This window comes from Dromiciops gliroides, chromosome 1 (assembly GCF_019393635.1).
Source record: "Dromiciops gliroides isolate mDroGli1 chromosome 1, mDroGli1.pri, whole genome shotgun sequence".
NCBI classification, from domain to species: domain Eukaryota; kingdom Metazoa; phylum Chordata; class Mammalia; order Microbiotheria; family Microbiotheriidae; genus Dromiciops; species Dromiciops gliroides.
In genome coordinates, this window is record NC_057861.1 from 40286017 (window position 1) to 40304750 (window position 18734).

At 42.6% G+C, this 18734-nt stretch overlaps 1 protein-coding gene and 1 pseudogene across 12 annotated transcripts in view; one reads left to right on the forward strand and one right to left on the reverse strand.

Annotated features, from left to right (window-relative positions):
* The window catches only part of RIMBP2 (RIMS binding protein 2), a 522092-nt gene that overhangs the window by 286301 nt on the left and 217057 nt on the right, over positions 1-18734 (reverse strand). The window lies entirely within an intron of this gene.
* LOC122728338 lies at positions 11552-12533 on the forward strand (annotated as a pseudogene).

The window sequence follows — 18734 nt, forward strand, 5'->3', positions numbered from 1 at the left end:
GTTATTATACACATGAGGAAGGACTGAAAGACGAAAGTGACTGGCCCAAAGTCACACAGAACATAGCTGTTAATTACTTTCTTCCTTCCCCCAGCCGCCTTGGATTTATTTCATCTGCATATACTTACGTGCATGTTGTCTTCCCCCATAAAATGTGACTGCCTTGAAAGCAAAGATTGATTCCCTGCCCCGTACATACTCAAATACTCATATGGGTCTCCGTCACATAGGCTTGAAAGTTCCCTTCAGTGACACAAATTGCAACCTATACATGACTGCCCTTCCTGTGTGACTCTGCAAGAGGTCCCCACAATGTCCTTGAGGCCTTTCTCTCTTCCGACATCCTGAGGATACCAATGAAACGCTCTGGCTGTCCACCTATCATCCCCTCACCCTTGCCACATGACCACCCCTTTTTCTCCTCCCATCAGACAATTCCTAAATTTGGCAAAAGAATTGCTTGGCCCATGGAAGGTATTTAATTCAAATCCCTCCTCAGACACTAGTGGTATGACACAGGATGAGTCATTTAATTTTTCTCAGCCTCAGTTTCTTCATCTGAAAAATGAGAGAGTTATACTCAAGAGACCTCAAGGTCTCGTCCAGCACTAGACATGATTCTATGATTTGAATCTTTCTTCGGAAGCATCGTTATTAAACCTGAAACAATAGCAGATTAGCCTAGGTCCTGGCAAGGATAATAAGAAAATTAGTGAAATGTTCCATGTTCTTCCCTAGTTTTTAACGTTCTCTCCTTCCTCAAAGTATCTTGAATGTACTTAGCTGTTTACACATTATATCCCTTGAGTAAAATGTAAATTCATGGAAGGCATGGGTTGTTTGCTTGTGTGTTTTTGTCTTGGTATCAATAATACCTAGAACAGTTCCTTGCACATAGTAGAGGCTTAATAAATTCTTTTAGGAAACCTTGACTCCAAATGCAGTTATTTCCACCATACCAAACTGCCTCTTTCAAGGTGAATATTCCATAAGAAATAGTTAAGGGGAAAGTACCAACCAACTAATGAGATGCAGAACCATCAACATTGTCATCGTCATAACATTAAAGTCTACAAAGATTTTTAGATAGATTGTCTCATTTAACCTTCATGTTGGTGATACAAGTATTAACATCTCCATTTTACAGATGAATAAAATGAGGTTCAGATAAATAACTTGCCCAGGATCACATAGCTAGCTAGCAAATGTCAGAGCTGGAAATCAAAGTGAGATCTTCCTGACTCTTACCTGGAACCTTATCATGGGATCATAGGTTTGGAAATGGGATCTGAGAGGCCATTGGGCCCCACTCTTTCATTTTACAAATGAGGGAACTGAAAAGTATAAGTGATTTGTCCTGGGTCACAGAGCTAGTAAGTATTGGAGGCAGGATTTTAACCTGTGTCTTCCTGACTTCCAAGTCAGGGTCCTCTCTGGTATGTCATACTCTACTACCACCATCTTGTTGGGGAGGAGGCAGGACTTATCTCTTCGACTGGCTGGGTTTTTTAAGCTCATGATAGTAAGATGCAGCATGGTATATGCATAGAGAGCAGGGATCAGAATTAGGAAGACCTGAGCTCAAAGTCTGTCTCAATTATACTGGCTGTTTGATCCTTGGTAAGTAACCTAACTTCTTTTTTTTTTTTTTAAGTGAGGCAATTGGGGTTAAGTGACTTGCCCAGGGTCACACAGCTAGTAAGTATTAAGTGTCTGAGGCCAAATTTGAACTCAGGTACTCCTGATTCCAGGGCCGGTACTCTATCCACTGTGCCATCTAGCTGCCCCAGCTTATTACCCCAAGCAATGATCTAAGACTATAAATTAGATCAGGAGGGACCAGCTCAGGCAAAGGAAATTTGTTAACTGGAAACCAAAGGAAATCACAGGTCCAGTGCATGTGCAAAATACTGTGATAGAAAAATAAGAATGAAAGGGTCCCTGCCCTCAAGGAACTTGCATTCTGGGAGCAAGGAGGAAGGAGAAGAACACAAACAAGGATAGTACACAGGAAACTGAGGCGTGTAAGAACACTGACGCCTAAGGATGAGAGCAGTCAAGGAAAGTAAGTGAGCCTTGAAAGAAAATAAGTCAGCTAGGCAGACAGGAAGTTCATTCCTGGCATCGAAGGTGACCTGTGTAAAGCCATGGAGGCAAGAGATGCATTATTGAGTTTGCAGAGCATCAGTGTCCAGTTTGTCTGGAACATTGGGCTTATGAAGAGAACACTGTGGACTACATGGCCCACAGGCTCCTGGACTCTTTGGGGTCCTCACTCAGATCTCCATCTGGACAGAGAAACAAAGTCGCAAGGCAATTTTTGGCTTCTCCTAAGCCCTGGAACAGCATAAGGGAAGAAAGTAAATTTACTAGAGAATCTGATTATCATCTCTCTCTTGTTGGATTTCAGACCAGTGGTTTTGTGGCCCATCCATCATCTTGGACTGCGGGTTGGGTCCCTAGATTAGAAATTAATTTACTCTTCGGTCTGGCTTCCAACTTGATGACTTAATTGAGTTTGCCAGGGAGCTGGTACTGAGCTTGCGGGCATAATTTTGTCCCAGACTAGAGGATTCAGTGTTTGCAGAGAGGTTTACGAGGTCCGTAATACGATTACCTCCCAGCACATACAGAATCCTTATCTCCAAAGACACTTTGGATTGAGCCAGGGCCCTTCCTGCCCGTGTACCTAGGGATAGATTGATTGATCTAATTTATTTAAAAGGATGTGCTCAGACTCACAAGGCCTCAAAGACCTGATAATAGCTGACATTTATATAGGGCTTTAAGGTTTGCTAAGCACTTGACTTACATCATCTCAAGTGAGCCACACAATGACTCTGTGAGGCAGGCACTGAAGGATATCATCTCCATTTTTACAGAAGGGGAAACTAAGGCTCAGCAAGATTAAGCCACTTGTATAATGTTAGACAGCTAGCAAATGTCAGAGACAGAAGCCAAACTCTGATGTCTAGCACTCTACTACACTATATTCAAGAAGACCTGAATTCAAATCTGACCTCAGACTTCAGACCTACTAGCTATATGACCCTGGGCAAGTCATTTCAGCTCTGCTCACCTTAATCTCCTCAACTGTGAAATAGGGCTAATAATAGCTCCTACCTCCCAGGGATGTTGTAAGGATCAAGTGAGATAATAATTGTAAAGTGCGAAACACAGTGCCTGGTACACAGTAGGTGCTTACTAACTACTTGTTTCCTTCATTTCTTCCCTGCCGTTAGAGGGGAAATATAAATTACCTCTTCTAGATGGCCAGCTCACCACTGGATATACCTGAAGAGGCAATCGACCCTCTTTATAGGTGATGGCCTACAATTGCTATAGCCACAAACTCTTCTAAATATAATCTGTGGCTTAGCCCCAGTACTCTGGGCTCAGACACTCTCATTTTAGTCTTGAAGTGTTCTCAATAATAAGAATTCTAGATTTAGAACCAAAAGAGGCATTAGAGGTCATCTAGCCCAACCCAATTGTTTCACAGGTGGGGAAACAGAAGATCAGATCTGTGAGGAAGTATGAGGCAGAACTGAGATTTGAACTCAGCTCCTTGATTCCAAAACCAGCACTCCTATCCCTATGCCATCTAGGCATAGACACCCACCAGAAAGCCAAGAACTACCCAGGTTTTCCTCCACCACCACCACCCACCATTTTGCTTTCCATCTATTACTCTTTTTTTTTCCTTGTTTTTTTTTGGGGGGGTGGGGAGGGCAATGAAGGTTAAGTGACTTGCCCAGGGTCACACAGTAAGTGTCAAGTGTCTGAGGCTGGATTTGAACTCAGGTCCTCCAGGGCTGGTGCTTTATCCACTGTGCCACCTAGTTGCCCCCATCTATTGCTCTTGCAAGAGCAATTAGCTCAACACGACCGTCATTACTGCAAAGGGTGTGACATTAGCTGACTATGGCTCCATTCACCATCATCCCTTTGACTGCCCAGACCAAAATTCCTTTTCAAAGAGAAGCAGAGCAATATAATGAATTACTACCTTAAAACAGCATTAGTAACTCCAAAAAAGGGACCATGACACTCTTAAGAAACTACTTTTTTATGGAGCATAGAAAGGTGGAGTCTCAAAACAGCTCTCCCAGGTTTGATCATATTAAGCAGGTACTTAATCTCACAGACTTTTTAATCAAACTTTCAGTGGGAGATAAGAAAAAATTCAAATTCTTTCTTTGTCTCTACCTTTACATATCTGTCCAGCTTGGAGATTTCAGAAATAAGACAGACAAGAAAAGGAAGAATTTTTTTTTCTGATTTGTAGAAATTTATGACATTATAAACTAATTGGCAGGGCAGCTAGATGGCCCAGTGAATAGAGCACCAGCCCTGGATTCAGGAGTACCTGAATTCAAATCGGGCCTCAGACACTTAATACTTACTAGCTGTGTGACCCTTGGCAAGTCGCTTAACCCCAATTGCCTCACTAAAAAAAATAAAAATAAACTAATTGGAGACTAGATTTATAGCTGAAATGTAAATTACTGTAAATTTCAAAATTATGGTTTAGAGATTTTTGTAACTGCTAAAACATCTTAGTGGTTTTTTGAGGTTTGCAGCTAGGATTAAGATTAAGCACAAATAGCATGTATTTTTCTCCCCTTTGGGGAGAGCAATTTTAAAGGAGCCAAAAAGGTTTATGGGAAGGTAAAAAGGCCACCATGAAGCTTTGAAAATGTGTGAACTGAAACAATGGTCTCTGACAACTAATGGCCCTTCTTGGAAAATTGAGGTTTTGAATGTTACCATTAGTGATTACAAATACAGATTTGATTTGGTTGAAATTTGTTCTGAAACTAAATTATAATGTAGTCGCATTTAGAGTGAGATATGTTCTCCTATTAGAATATTTGTGGCAAATCAGAACCTAATGCAATATACATTTGCTATTTGGCATTAAGGCAATATGCATGGAAAAATACATGGGTCAGGAAACCCAAGTTGAAATCCAGTCTCAGAAATGTATTAGTTGTGACCTTAAGCAAGTTACTTCACCTCTGTTTACAGAAGTTCATAAAAGGGATAATAATGGCACCCAACTCCCAGAGTCATTGTGAGAATCACATGATTGTAAAATGCTTAGCACAGTGCCTGGCACATGTAAGCACAAGATAAATGTTAATAAATGGGGGGCAGCTAGGTGGAGCAGTGGATAAAGCACCAGCCCTGGATTCAGGAGGACCTGAGTTGAAATCCAACCTCAGACACTTGACACTTACTGGCTGTGTGACCCTGGGCAAGTCACTTAACTCTCATTGCCCCACAAAAACAAACAAACAAACAAATGCCTAGGGAAATGTTAATAAATAAAAATACTTCATATTAGTCTTGAATGCAATCGGTATAGAATGCCAAAAGTGATGAAAATAAATTATTTTCTAAGACAATTTGGAAATGCATTCAACTGAATTGATATCATCTGATTGGTAATAATTTTTGTTTCAAGTTTTAGATATGTGGGATTATGTGTATTGTTGTGTTTTCTAAAATTTTTCTTAAATCATGAAATTTGGAAAACCATTGAATCAGAAATGCTGTTAGAAAAGTAATTTCTCTTTTAATCCATGATGCTGTTGGATTATGAATTGAGCTATTAAAAGAATGTAGTCAAAATGTTTAAAAACTGTTAAATATTTAATAGAGCATATGTTGCTTTAAAATTAATAATAATAATACTAACTTACTGCTGGGAGAAAAGTAGCAAAGACCTCTTTAGTTATCTTTAACTGTGAGGTTCCTTGGAATTTTCTATTCCATCAAGGTCATAAGATCTTATCAGCCCTACTGATAGCATGTTGTAAAATTCTAAAGTACTTGGGTTTGAAAAAACTAGGACCACTCCCGGACAAAGTGGGGAAACTTACTAGTTCACTTTTAGTAAAGAGTGAGTTTCATCTGAAATTATTTTACTATCAATTATGAAAATTATCAAATTGTGCCTCTTAATAAATAGTATGTATTGAGGTTACATCTTTGAGCCGACTTAGTAACACTAGACCTTAGATTCAAATATTTCATTTTGCCTCAGGGGTTAACAGGCAATACAAATTGGAGGCCTGATGTAGTCAGCGTTTTTCTGGGGTATTAAGTCAACTATCATGTCTTCACTGTATTTGTGAAACTCTGGAATGTAATTACTCTTAAATTATAAATAAGATGTTCTTACAAGTACTAATTGTTGACTATTACTGCAACATAAGAAAAATGATAGTACTCTATCTGTAATTAGTGAAATTTGGCTTTGAGGCAAACTCTCTTGAGACTATCATTTCACATTATTCTGAATTTTTATTTCATAGATGGCTGTCCAAATTGTCATTAAGCCTGTGGTCTACTATTCAAGGGAAATGTCATGTGCTGTCCAAAGGGAGTGTGGTCTGAGAAGTTCTACAGGCAGATGTCTGTGTCTGAGTAACTTGAGGGGATGGCCTTGAGTAGGCAAAGATCATCTCGACTCAATTTTCCATAGTGCTAATTCCTGTCTGTACATGAAATTTTTCCACCTGGTTAATTCTGAGCCTGGTTTTTGATACCCTGTGAATAATGTAGGATTTTGCTACACATTGGCTGTTAGATATGATTCATACCTAGAATCAGACAACACTAAAGGAGTTTCCTCCTGTTATAGCTTATGTCAGTCTGGGTCCTTGAGAGAACCAGTATTGATATCATCATAACTATGTTCCTCCTTTTCCTTTCATGGTAAATTTCTATAATCAGGGCAGGTGAACAGAGGAAGCTTTATTGTTACAATACAAAATCTATTAATAGATTGAGATTTCAGCATCTTTGAGTTACTATAATAGGATGCAAGTATGGAAAATTTACTATCTTAATCCAAATTTATAGTCAACTTACTATCTTTAGCAACTAGGTAAAATGACTTCTTAGACTTACCAGTGAGGTCTTCTAGAACTGCCTAAAACACTGTTTATGCTCTCTGCCAGTCAAATTCCTGTCACAGGTTCTGGAATCAACATGAGGCTATTCTATGAGATGAATTGTGGGTTTTGCCAGATGGGTACCTCATTGCACATAAATAATTACTGCACCTCCCGCAACAACAACTCCATGCCCAGGGTCATATAGGAACTGGGGCCCTGAGGCCCATCCTGTTTATTCCAGCCACCTTTCTTGTCAACAGTCCAAATCTTTGTGGAAGAAAAGTGTGACAAAATGGGGATGGAGGTAGAAAACGTAGGTAATACTACCATTTGAACATCTACATATTTGACCTTATTGACTTCCTGAAGTCTATGGGCTTCAGAAATGTTGTGGTGTACAGAGACCAATTGAATCATCAGTCAAAGGCCTTTCCAGTGACACATGTCACAACAGACATAGTTGCAAGGTGTCTGATCAAGGACAAAATGCCAAGATTGGCCTGCCATGTACTACTGATTGTGGCAAAGGGCCACACTTTATTGTAGAAATAACTAAGTAACTCTCCAAGTATTTGGGGATAACCCTGAGTCTGGCCACAGGGGATGAAAGCCTGATAAAATCTGTGAGATTTCTGTCTAGTTCTCTTTCAAATGTCTGGAAGGAGGCAGCCTTGACACAAACTCTGCCTTTGGAAGAGTCAGTGCACTCATTTGGACCAAGAGACTATGAGGGGATCTGCAACTTCAAGAAGATATCTATTCTCGGGGTAGCTAGGTGTCACAGTGGATAAAGCACTGGTCCTGGATTCAGGAGGACCTGAGTTCAAATCCGGCCTCAGACACTTGACACTAGCTGTGTGACCCTGGGCAAGTCACTTAACCCTCATTGCCCTGCCCCAAAAAAATGTTTCAAAAAGACATCTATTCTCTAGCCCTTCTTGGATGGGCTTTTCCAGATCTGGCTGGCCAGTCATACTGCCATCAAGGTTGCCAAGTGAGTGACCTGGATACATCAGTTCTACATGAAACCTGTTCATAGTCATGAGGGTGAGCTTGGCTTTCTGTCTCTCTCTAGCAAAAAGGTCTTTTGAAAAGCCAGTTCCTTTAATGTTGGTCAGGTTTGATGACCATTCTCTACAGAAGATCCTTTTTTTTTTTTTTTTTGCAAAGCAATGAGTGTTAAGTGACTTGCCCAGGGTCACACAGCTTATAAGTGTCGAGTGTCTGAGGCTGGATTTGAGAAGGCCCTTATTGATAACATCTTCACATATTTTACTTCTCTTCTTTGTAGCATTATAGTTAACCCTTGATTAAGTGTTACAGTTAGCCCTAAGTGTTATAGTTAACCCTTGGATGAAGGAGGGAATTATTACATTAAAATAGCATTAGGGGCAGCTGGGTGGAGCAGTGGATAGAGCACCAGCCCTGGATTCAGGAGGACCCGAGTTCAAATCCGACCTCAGATACTTGACACTTACTAGCTGTGTGACCCTGGGCAAGTCACTTAACCCCAACTGCCTCACCAAAAACCAAACAAACAAACAAACAAACAAAAACATTAAAATAGCATTAGTAATTCCATTTTGCTTTTATTCACCATTTTGTAATGTTAAGTTTCAACTTCTTGTAAGTCACCTGATATGGGGAAAGTCACAAAACTGTTCCCCCTATGGTGGTTGTTGTTCAGTCATTTCAGTCGTGTCTGACTCTTTGTGACTTTGGGGAGTTTTCTTGGCACAGATGCTGGAGGGATTTGCCATTTCCTTCTCCAGCTCATTTTACAGACGAGGAAACTGAGACAAAGAGGGTTAAATGACTTGACCAAGACACTAATAAGTGACTGAGGCCAGTTTTTAACTCAGGAAGACTCATCTTCCTGACTCTAGGCCCAATACTCTATTCACCACTTAGCCGCCCTTTAGACTACTTCTCTCTTTCAACTCTGAAAGTCCCAGTCCTTTCCACCAATAAGAAACAAGATAACTCATTCAGTCCCTACATCCTTCTTTTCACTCCCTTCAACTGTATGATAACTTTAGAAAGCAAAGTTCAGGCTACTTGCACTGACCTGAGAGCCTTGAACCTGAGTCTTTTCTCCAGGTGCGTGCCTTGCTAAATAAACTATTGTCTGGGTGTAACTCAGTGTCTTTATTTTCTATAAAAGGATGGAAAGAGCTGGCCTTGAAGCTAGGAAGATCTAGGCAAAGACACTTATTGGCTGTGTGACCATGTACAAGTTATTCAAATTCTCAGTGCTCTGAGCAAACTTTAAAGCTACATATTTCAGAGAAGATGCTGACTTACATTGGTAAAGGATGCTCCCTCACCTGGGAGTTCCCTACACCAAAGAAATACAGGCTCTGTGCCTATCATCTTTTTCTTCCACCCCCAATAGAATGAAAGCTGCTTGAGGGTAGTGGCTAACTTTTGCATGTCTAATCCAGATGAATAGCACAATGCCTGGCACATAGTAGGTCCTTAATAAGTACTTTTCTTTCTTTCTTTATTTTTTTGAGGCAATGAGGGTTAAGTGACTTGCCCAGGATCACACAGCTAGTTAAGTGTCAAGTGTCTGAGGCTGGATTTGAACTCAGGTCCTCCTGAATCCAGGGCCAGTACTTTCCCATTGCGCCACCTAGCTGTCCCCAGTACTTTTCTTTCATCATTATCACCACCATCAACATCACTAAGATTTATATAGTGATTACTATGTCTCAGGCACTACACTAAGTGCTGATATTTCTATAATAAATAATAATAATAATAGGGGCAGCTAGATGGCACAGTGGATAGAGCATCAGCCCTGGATTCAGGAGGACCTGAGTTCAAATTTGGCCTCAGAAACTTGACACTCACTAGCTGTGTGACCCTGGGCAAGTCACTTAACCCTCATTGCCCTGTGCCCCCCCAAAAGACAAAGTATACAAAAATCCCTCATATTAGAACCCCTGGACAACTAGAAAAACCTGCCCTAAACTACCTAATAACATGATGCTATTAGACTAAACTCTACACTGAACATGAGCTCCTTGAGAACCGGGACTGGTTTTCTTTCCTTTTTTCCCTCTTTCCTTTTATCTTCAGCACTTGGCGCAATGCCTGGCACATGGTAAGTGCTTAATAAATACCCATTGCCATGGCTTGTTATATACCTTTTCTAGGAACCTATCTAGCTGCTCTGACTTAAGAGTGCCAGCCTGTGGTTGGATGCCCCATGCAAGAAAAGAACTCAGGATTGCTAGTTAGTCAATCACCAAACAGTTATTAAATGCCCACCGCTATGTGCCGTGCACACAGTGAAAATGCCCAGAGCTGAGCAGTGGAGGGTCCTGTTTGAGGAGCAGCACAGAGGCCAGTTATACTGGCATGCCAAGTACTAGAGGGAGGTTAAGTGTAAGAAAGTCACAGGGGTAGGATGGTTTATGAAGGGTTTTAAATGCCCAAAGAGGATTCTACCCACTCCTCTGGTGTGTACCACCTTTCTTTCCTAGGCTTTAAATAGCATCCTCATACCTAAGGTGGCCCCCCAGGGGTTGACCCATCCCACCTCTCCCCCTATAAAGTTAGAGAAAGACTTAAGGTAACTAACAAGGCAATTCTCCTTCTCCAGGACCTACAACATCCCATCTACAAGCGTGCTAAATGTCTAAACTATTTAAGATGTACACATACAAAGTTGTATTCCTTCTCTCTGGTTAGTCCTGTTTCTCTTTCACAGAGAAGAGGTTTCCAGTGAGAGCATCAATCACATTGAGCATCAGGCACCATTTTGTTATCTTATCACTTTAAAACACAAAGTGGTGCTGCGGATCTCCCTCCAAGATAGCATCCTAGTGATTCTTTACCACAGGGAAGAAAACACTGAATTTTCAGAAATCCAAGGTGTGAGCGAGGAGGAGATTTGTTTTTAATCTATTCCATTTCCACATTCTCCTTAAAAAAAAAACAAAACACCAGGTTATATCACAGGACACTAGAGTTGGAAGCAGCCTCAGAAGCCATCTTGTCTAACCCCCCATTTTCATTTTATAAGTGAGGAACCAGAGGCCCAGATTGATTAAGTGGCTGACTCAATACCACAGAGCTAGTAAGTGCCAGAGATCTCAAAAGCCATCTAGTCCAATCCCTTTTTATACAGATAAGGAAACTGAGACAACAGGGAAATAAGTGACTTGCCCAAGGTCACATATGTGGCAAATGTCAGAGGCCCTTTCAATCCAATATAATAAATATTCATTAAGTGCCTACTATATGTGAGGCATTGTACAAGCTGCTAGGGATACAGAAAAAAAGGATTAAAAAATAGCAGTTGCAGGGCAGCTAGGTGGCGCAGTAGGGGCAGCTAGGTGGCACAGTGGATAAAGCACTGGCCCTGGATTCAGAAGGACCTGAGTTCAAATATGCCCTCAGACACTTGACACTTACTAACTCTGTGACCCTGGGCAAGTCACTTAACCCCCATTGCCTCACCCCAAAAAATAGCACTTGCCCTCAAGGAGTTTCTATTCTTTCCTGGACCTCTCTGAGGTCCAGGGGGACCTGGCCAAAGGTCACATGTATTATTAGAAACCATTAAGGGCTCTTAGCTTCTCTCCCAAATTTGGTGCCAGGATCTACTGCTTCAGTCGCATCCCTGAAACAAGATGGTGAAAGTCGGAGTCAACGGATTTGGCCGTATTGGACGCCTGGTGACCAGGGCTGCATTCAACTCCAACAGAGTAGACATTGTGGCCATCAATTACCCCTTCATTGACCTCAATTACATGGTTTATATGTTTCAATATGATTCCACCATGACAAGTTCAAGGGCACTGTCAAGGCTGAGAATGGAGAGCTGGTGATCAATGGAAAAGCCATTACCATCTTCCAGGAGTGGGACCCCACCCATATTAAGTGGGGAGATGCTGGAGCTGATTATGTTGTAGAGTCCATAGAAAAGCTGGGGCTCACTTGAAGACTGGAGCCAAGTGGGTCATTGTTTCTGCCCCTTCTGCTGATGGCCCAATGTTCGTGATGGAAGTGAACCATGATAAATATGACAATTCCCTTAAGATTGTCAGTAACGCCGCCTGCACTACCAGCTGCTTGGCCCCCTTGGCCAAGGTCACTCATGAAAACTTTGGCATTATGGAAGGACTCATGACTACAGTGCATGCCATTACTGCTACCCAGAAGACAGTAGATGGCCCCTCTGGCAAGCTGTGGCATGATGGGTGTGGTGCTGCCCAGAACATCATCCCTGCTTCCGCTGGTGCTGCTAAGGCTGTAGGCAAGGTCATACCTGAACGGAATGGGAAGCTCACAGGCATGGCTTTCCGTGTTCCTACTCCCAATGTGTCTGTTGTGGATCTGACCTGCTGCCTGGAGAAAGCTGCCACATATGATGAGATCAAGAAAGTGGTGAAGCAAGCATCAGAGAGACCCTTGAAGGGCATCTTGGGCTACGCAGAGGACCAGGTTGTATCCTGTGACTTTAATAGCAACACCCACTCTTCTACCTTTGACACTGGTACTGGCATTGCCCTCAATGACCTTTTGGTGAAGCTTATTTCCAGGTATGACAATGAGTATGGTTACAGCAACCGTGTAGTAGACCTCATGGCCTACATGGCCTCTGAGGAGTAAATTGGAAAGCCATGGATCTTCAATCCCAGCCAAAAGAAGAGTCCTACCACTGGGGAGCCCACATCCCTAACCTATGTTCCCGTACTGGGGATCCCATGCCCCATTCACATTGTTGTCCCAAAGCACCCCTGTAGTAGCGGGGAGAATCCTAGAGTCCTCTACTGTGTACATACCATCAATAAAGTCACCATATTCAGTGCAAAAAAACCCAAAACATTAAGTATAGAGAAAGGAGGGAGGAGTGTAGGTAAAAGGAACTAGGGCTGAGCAAGCATTTTCGATCCCATTCTGCTGAATAACTTAGAGGAATGCCCTTAGTCATTAGACATGGAGTTTTCACCCTAATTGCAATCAGTAAAAAGCTATTCATGAGACATGATGTAGTGTGGCTGGGAAAAAAGCACCAACTTTGATTTCTGAGGACCTGGGTTCGATTTTCAGCTTTGCCACTTACTGTCCTCCTCTTACTGCTCCCCCACAAAACTGACTTGTATATGTTCTGTATATGCTTACACGTGGTCCTGCTGTCTCCCTCAGTTGATTGTGGGGTCCTTGAAAAAAGTGTCTATTGCGTTGCACTTAGCACAGTGCCTGACACACAGTAGGTGCTTAATAAATGTTAATTGATTGAAATGTCATTCTTGTCTACACTCTACACTTCCCTCTACTATGCCCTGAAACATCTCTCCACTCCAGGAGAGCTCTACCCTGCCCATCTACATTCCCTCTGTGTACGGAAGGTGGCCAGGCCAACCACATGTCAGTCCTCTCTAGACTGAGCTCCAGATTGGCTCTGCCAAGCCCAGGGGCTGGGTTCTGTTCCCCACCCTTTTAAGCTTCCTTTTAGGTGATATCTTCCTCCCTTAGAACGGAAGCTCCTTGAGGGCAGGTACTGTGTTTCTGGTTATATTTGTATCTCCAGAGTACAGTGCCTGGTTCATAGTAAGCATTCAATGGATGCTGTTGACTGACTGGCTGATCAAAGATTGAGCTCTGGAAGGAACTTTAAAGGCCATCTGCTCATGAGATTGGAGATTTAGATCTGGAAGGGATTTTAGAAGCCACTGAGTCTAAATCCAATATTTTCAAAAGTGAAAATCAAAGACCTAAAGAGGTTATAGTGACTTACCCTAATTCACCTAGGCAATAAGTGACAGCCAGGATTTGAACACGGACCTCTGATTCCAAATCTAGGATCCTTTCCAAGGCACTACTCTGGGTCAACCTCTCTGAAGTTGATTCAGTTTCATCAATTGTAAGATGCAGGGAGACAGATTAGATGACCTCAAAGGTTGGGGGGTTCCTTTCATGGTCTTACTGGTAATCAGTGATCCCAGGAACCTGAGACAGTATTTCTCAGGCCTGAAAATACAAAGGGACATGGTGGGGGTGGGGTGGGGGGGGGGTGGGGGGGTGGGGGGGGGGTGGGGGTGGGGGACCAGCTTCACATGGTTTATGTAAACTCTGCTTTTTTGACCAGAGAGCCTGGGCTTCCATGAGTGTCCCTTCATCAGGCTCAATCTCTAAATATAGACCCTGGATAATCTCATAATATGCATGTCCAGAACACTGCACCACAGATCCCAACCTCCAGAAAATTTTCATTAAGCATCTGACAAGGTTCCTTCTACAAGGAGAAAGTGACACAGGGATGGTTGTCTATGTTCTGATCTCAATTTAAAAGGCTAATTAGGATCCTATTTAATAGGCCATCCCCTAATTCTGAGATTTACTCCAAGTTGTTACATACATGTACCCTCTAATTGTTGCTTTCTGAGCATTCAAGGACTTTGTGGGATTCCAGCAACATTTTTACACCCCGAGCTGTGTTGCTGCATGTTCTCAGGGAGTGCGTAGCTTATTCACAATGCCTAGATCATCCAATAAGAGCTTCCTTTGAGACAGATATGAAAACACCGCCTCTTTATGTTATCTGGATAGGCAAATGTTTCTCCACATTCAACCATCGAGTGAGGCAGACAACACCAGGATTACAAAACCACAGACTTGCAGGGTCTGGAGGAACCTCTGGGGTCCATCAAATCTCATAAATAAGAATCCTCTCTCTAGTATCCCTAGCTCAAGTATCCAGGCTCTGCTTGAAGGCCTCCAGTGAGGGAAAACCCAGCAAGTACCTCCCAGGGCAGTCCCTCCCACTCTGGGGGCGATTTCCAAAGTGTACCTTGTTTTCCTAATTGCAGAGAATACGCATTGATCACAAATATGGCCAATCAGGGTCACTGGGGCCATCCCAAGGGCAGCAAGAGGGTGTGATGAGCAGCTACAATCTGTGGTGGCTCCCGACATTCCTGCCTCTGCCCTCTCCCCTCCTGGCACTGCCCCCTCCTCTTCCTAATGTGCCAGGAGAATAGATTTAGAGTTGGAAGGGATGCAAAAGGCTGTCTAGTCCAACCCCCTCTTAACTGAGGAGACAGACCACAGAGAAGTTAAGTGACTTGACCAAGGTCGCACAGATAATAAATAATAAGCTCAGGGAGTTCCTTTTCTGTTGTACTATATGTGCCCCTCTTGCTATCAGTCAATCAACTAGCTTCTACTAGGGGTCAATTAAGCTCCTACTATGTTCCAGGAACTGTATACATGATAGACACCAGGGATACAAAGGCAAAAATAAAATCATTCTTGCCCTCAAGGAGGTGACATTCTATTTGGAAGGCCTGGAAGGTTATATTCCAGTCATACTCCCTAGGAAATTCAAAATCCACCCTTACCCCTTTTCCTGTAGTTCAGATCTCCCTTCAAAGGCTTAATACAAATGAGTCTACAACTGCCATGTGCTTCTGCTAAGTCACCAGTAAAGTTTCTGAGAGGGCATGGAGGGGAGAAATTCTGTCCCTCTGCCCACTCCTGCACACTTTACAACATGCCGAAGATGAATAACTAAATCAATCAACAAGCTTTTGTTAAGTACCTACTATGTGCCAAGAACTGGGGCTACAAAGGCCATGAATTAAACAATCTTCTACTTCGAAGGAGAATATGAGGTAAATAACTAGCAGCCCTGGATTTAGCATCCAGTATCCTCATGCTATCAACCAGATGCCAATAGCCATGCCCCTGGATGGGCAGTCATTCATTAAAGAACCGCTTATTATTCACTTACAACATGCCAAGCCCTGGGCTAGGTGCTGGCAGCAATATGGAGATCAATAATAGTAATAACTCAATTTATTTAGCACTTTGCAATTTGCAATGTTTTGTCACACCAGCCCCATAAGGGAGGTAATGAAAGTGTCTGTATCCTCATTTCACAGATGAGAACAGTGGGACTCGGAGGTTCATGAAACCAGTGAAAGTCAGAACCAGGAATGGAACTCAGGTCTGCTGACTCCCAAGTCTAAGAGTTGTTCCCACTATACCACATCATTATTTCACAATAAACACTAAAAATATTGTAGATTAGGTTAAGAACATGAGAAAGAGAAGAGACCTAGAGTAGGAATTAGGAGATCTGTGTCCCAGATAGATTTCCATGATCCATTCTGAGGTATTCCCATTCTCAAAATCAGAAGTGTAGTCATTACAGCTCTGGGGGGCAGCTAGGTGGGGCAGTGGATAAAGCACCAGCCCTGGAGTCAGGAGGACCTGAGTTCAAATCCAGACTCAGACACTTGACACTTACTAGCTGTATGACCCTGGGCAAGTCACTTAACCCCAATTGCCTCACAAAAAAAAAAAAAAAGAAGAAGAAGAAGAAGAAGAAGAAGAAGAAGAAGTGCATTACAGCTCTGGACTTGAAATGAGGAAGACCTGGATTCAAATCCTGCCTCTCACACTTTATTGGCTCTTAAGTTTAGATCTAGAAGGGATCTTCTTAGGGCTCACCCATTCCAAACCTCTCATATTACAGGGTAGGAAACAGAGGCCTCAAGCGGGGAAGGGACTTGCCCAAGATCTCTCAGGCAGTACATGGCAGATTTGGGATTTGAATGCAGGTGCTCTTACTGATCTGAGCCCTAGCTTTGTGACCTTGAGCTAGTCACCTAACTTCTAAGAGTCTCAGTATCTTTATCTGCAATATAGAGGAAAGGACTTCCCTGATGAGAAAACTCCCTCTACCGATGCAGGTCAGCACCATCTCTGCAGCTCATCTTCAGAAGAGTTGGCTAGAGCACCAAAACATTATGTGAGTCGCCCAAATTCACATACTGATGAGACTTACTGTGAAGGGCATCACCATCCTCCCGGTCCCTCAGGCTCACAACCTCGGGGTCATCCTGGACTCCTCACTCTCTCTCAGCCCCTCCATTTTCAAGCTGTTCCCACAGTTTGTTGTTTTCACCTTTTCAATATCAGTTCAATATGCCCCCTTCACTTTTCTACACTGCCACCCCTCTGATGCAGGCCTTTATCATCTCACACTGGGACTAGGAGGGGATCTGCCTGCCTCAAGTCTCTCCCCACTCTGATCCATTCTCCATTCAGCTGCCAAAGTTATTTTCCTAAGAAGCCAAGTATGATCTTGGCAACCTCACACTAAACACACTTCAGCTTCTTCTTACTACCTTCAGGACCAACTAGAAAAGGCTCTGTTGGGCACTCAAAGCTCTTCAGAAGCCGGCCCTCTCCTGCCTTTCCAGTCTTCTTATATTTTACTCCCTGACACATACTCTTCAATCCAGTGACACTGGCCTCCTGGCTGTTCTAACAACATGACCCTTCATCTCTTGGCTCTGGGCATTTTCTCTGGCTGTCTTCAGTGTCTGAAGTGCTCTCCTTCCTAACCTCTACCTCTGGCTTCTGACTTCCTCCAAGTACCAGCTAAAATCCTACCTTCTACAGGAAACCTTTCCTAAGCCCCTTTAAGCCATATCTCTATCAATTATGTTGTTTATTCTTGTCTGTATTTAGTTTTCTTGCATGTTGTCCCTCCCTCCCACTAAACTGTGAGCTCCTAGAGAACAGGGATTGTCTTTTGCCTTTCTTTATTACCCCAGCTCTTAGCACAGTGCCTGTCCTATAGTAAACACTCAATGAATATTAATTGGCTGACTGATCAAATGAATGGATTTTTCTCAAACTTCATCCTTCTTGATCTCTGTGGAACATCTGACACTCGACCACCCTTCTGAGCTGGGTGTTTTTTTTTGTTGTTGTTGTTGCTGTTTTGTTTTTGCAGGGGAATGAGGGTTAAGTGACTTGCCCAGGGTCACACAGCTAGTAAGTATCAAGTGTCTGAGGCAGGATTAGAACTCAGGTCCTCCTGAATGCAGGATCGGTGCTTTATTGACTGCTCCACCTAGTTGCCCCCATACCCTTCTGAGTTTTCATGGCACCGACGACCCTTGGTTCCACTCCTGCATCTCTGATTTCTCATCATCCTGGCATGCTAACTAACCCCAAAGGTTCTGTCTTAGGTCCTCTTCTCTTTGCTCTCTCAGACACCTCAGCAAATCCCATGAGTTGAATTATCATCCCTATTCAGATGATTCCCAGATGTACATAGCTAGCCCCTGATCTGTCATTAGATAGTCAAAATTATGTCTCTTATATATCAACCTCAAATTCAACACATCCAACATGAACAACAGAATTCATCTTCTCTATCCTAAAATTCACCCCCTTCCAAACTTTCCAGTTACTAAGAACACCAGCATCCTTCCATTCACCAAGGCTCACCTAAATTCAGTGTCATCTTTCATTCCTTACTCTCCCTCTCCCCACAGCAGAGCCAATCAGCTGTCAAGTTTTGCTGTTTTTGATCTCACAACATCTCTCTTTTACATCCCCTTCTCTCCTATCCCATAGCCACCCCTCTAGTACAGGTACTCATCACTTGGCAGACCTTAAAGTGTTACATAAATGCAATTATTTTCAAGCATTTAATCATTGAACTTTCCCAAAGTTCCAGTGTTTCCTCCTCTGTAAAATGAGGAGGAAGGACTAAATGTTTTCTTGGCCCTTCCATGATGTCCCATCATCACCATTACCATCACCACTAGTATTTATAAAGTGCTTTAAGGTTTACAAAAGGCTAGAAATTATAAGCAAAGATTTTGCAACTACTTTCTATCTATAAACTATATCCTTGATCTCACATTGGACCTGGCCTCATGAAACTGCTGAACAAGGCTCTTCTTGTTCAGACAAAGTCTGAAACAAAAGGACAAAGTCGTTTGACAACTCCTGGCATCATCAGCCTGATGAATCCTTAATCATCCCTTTTGAATCTCTCACTTT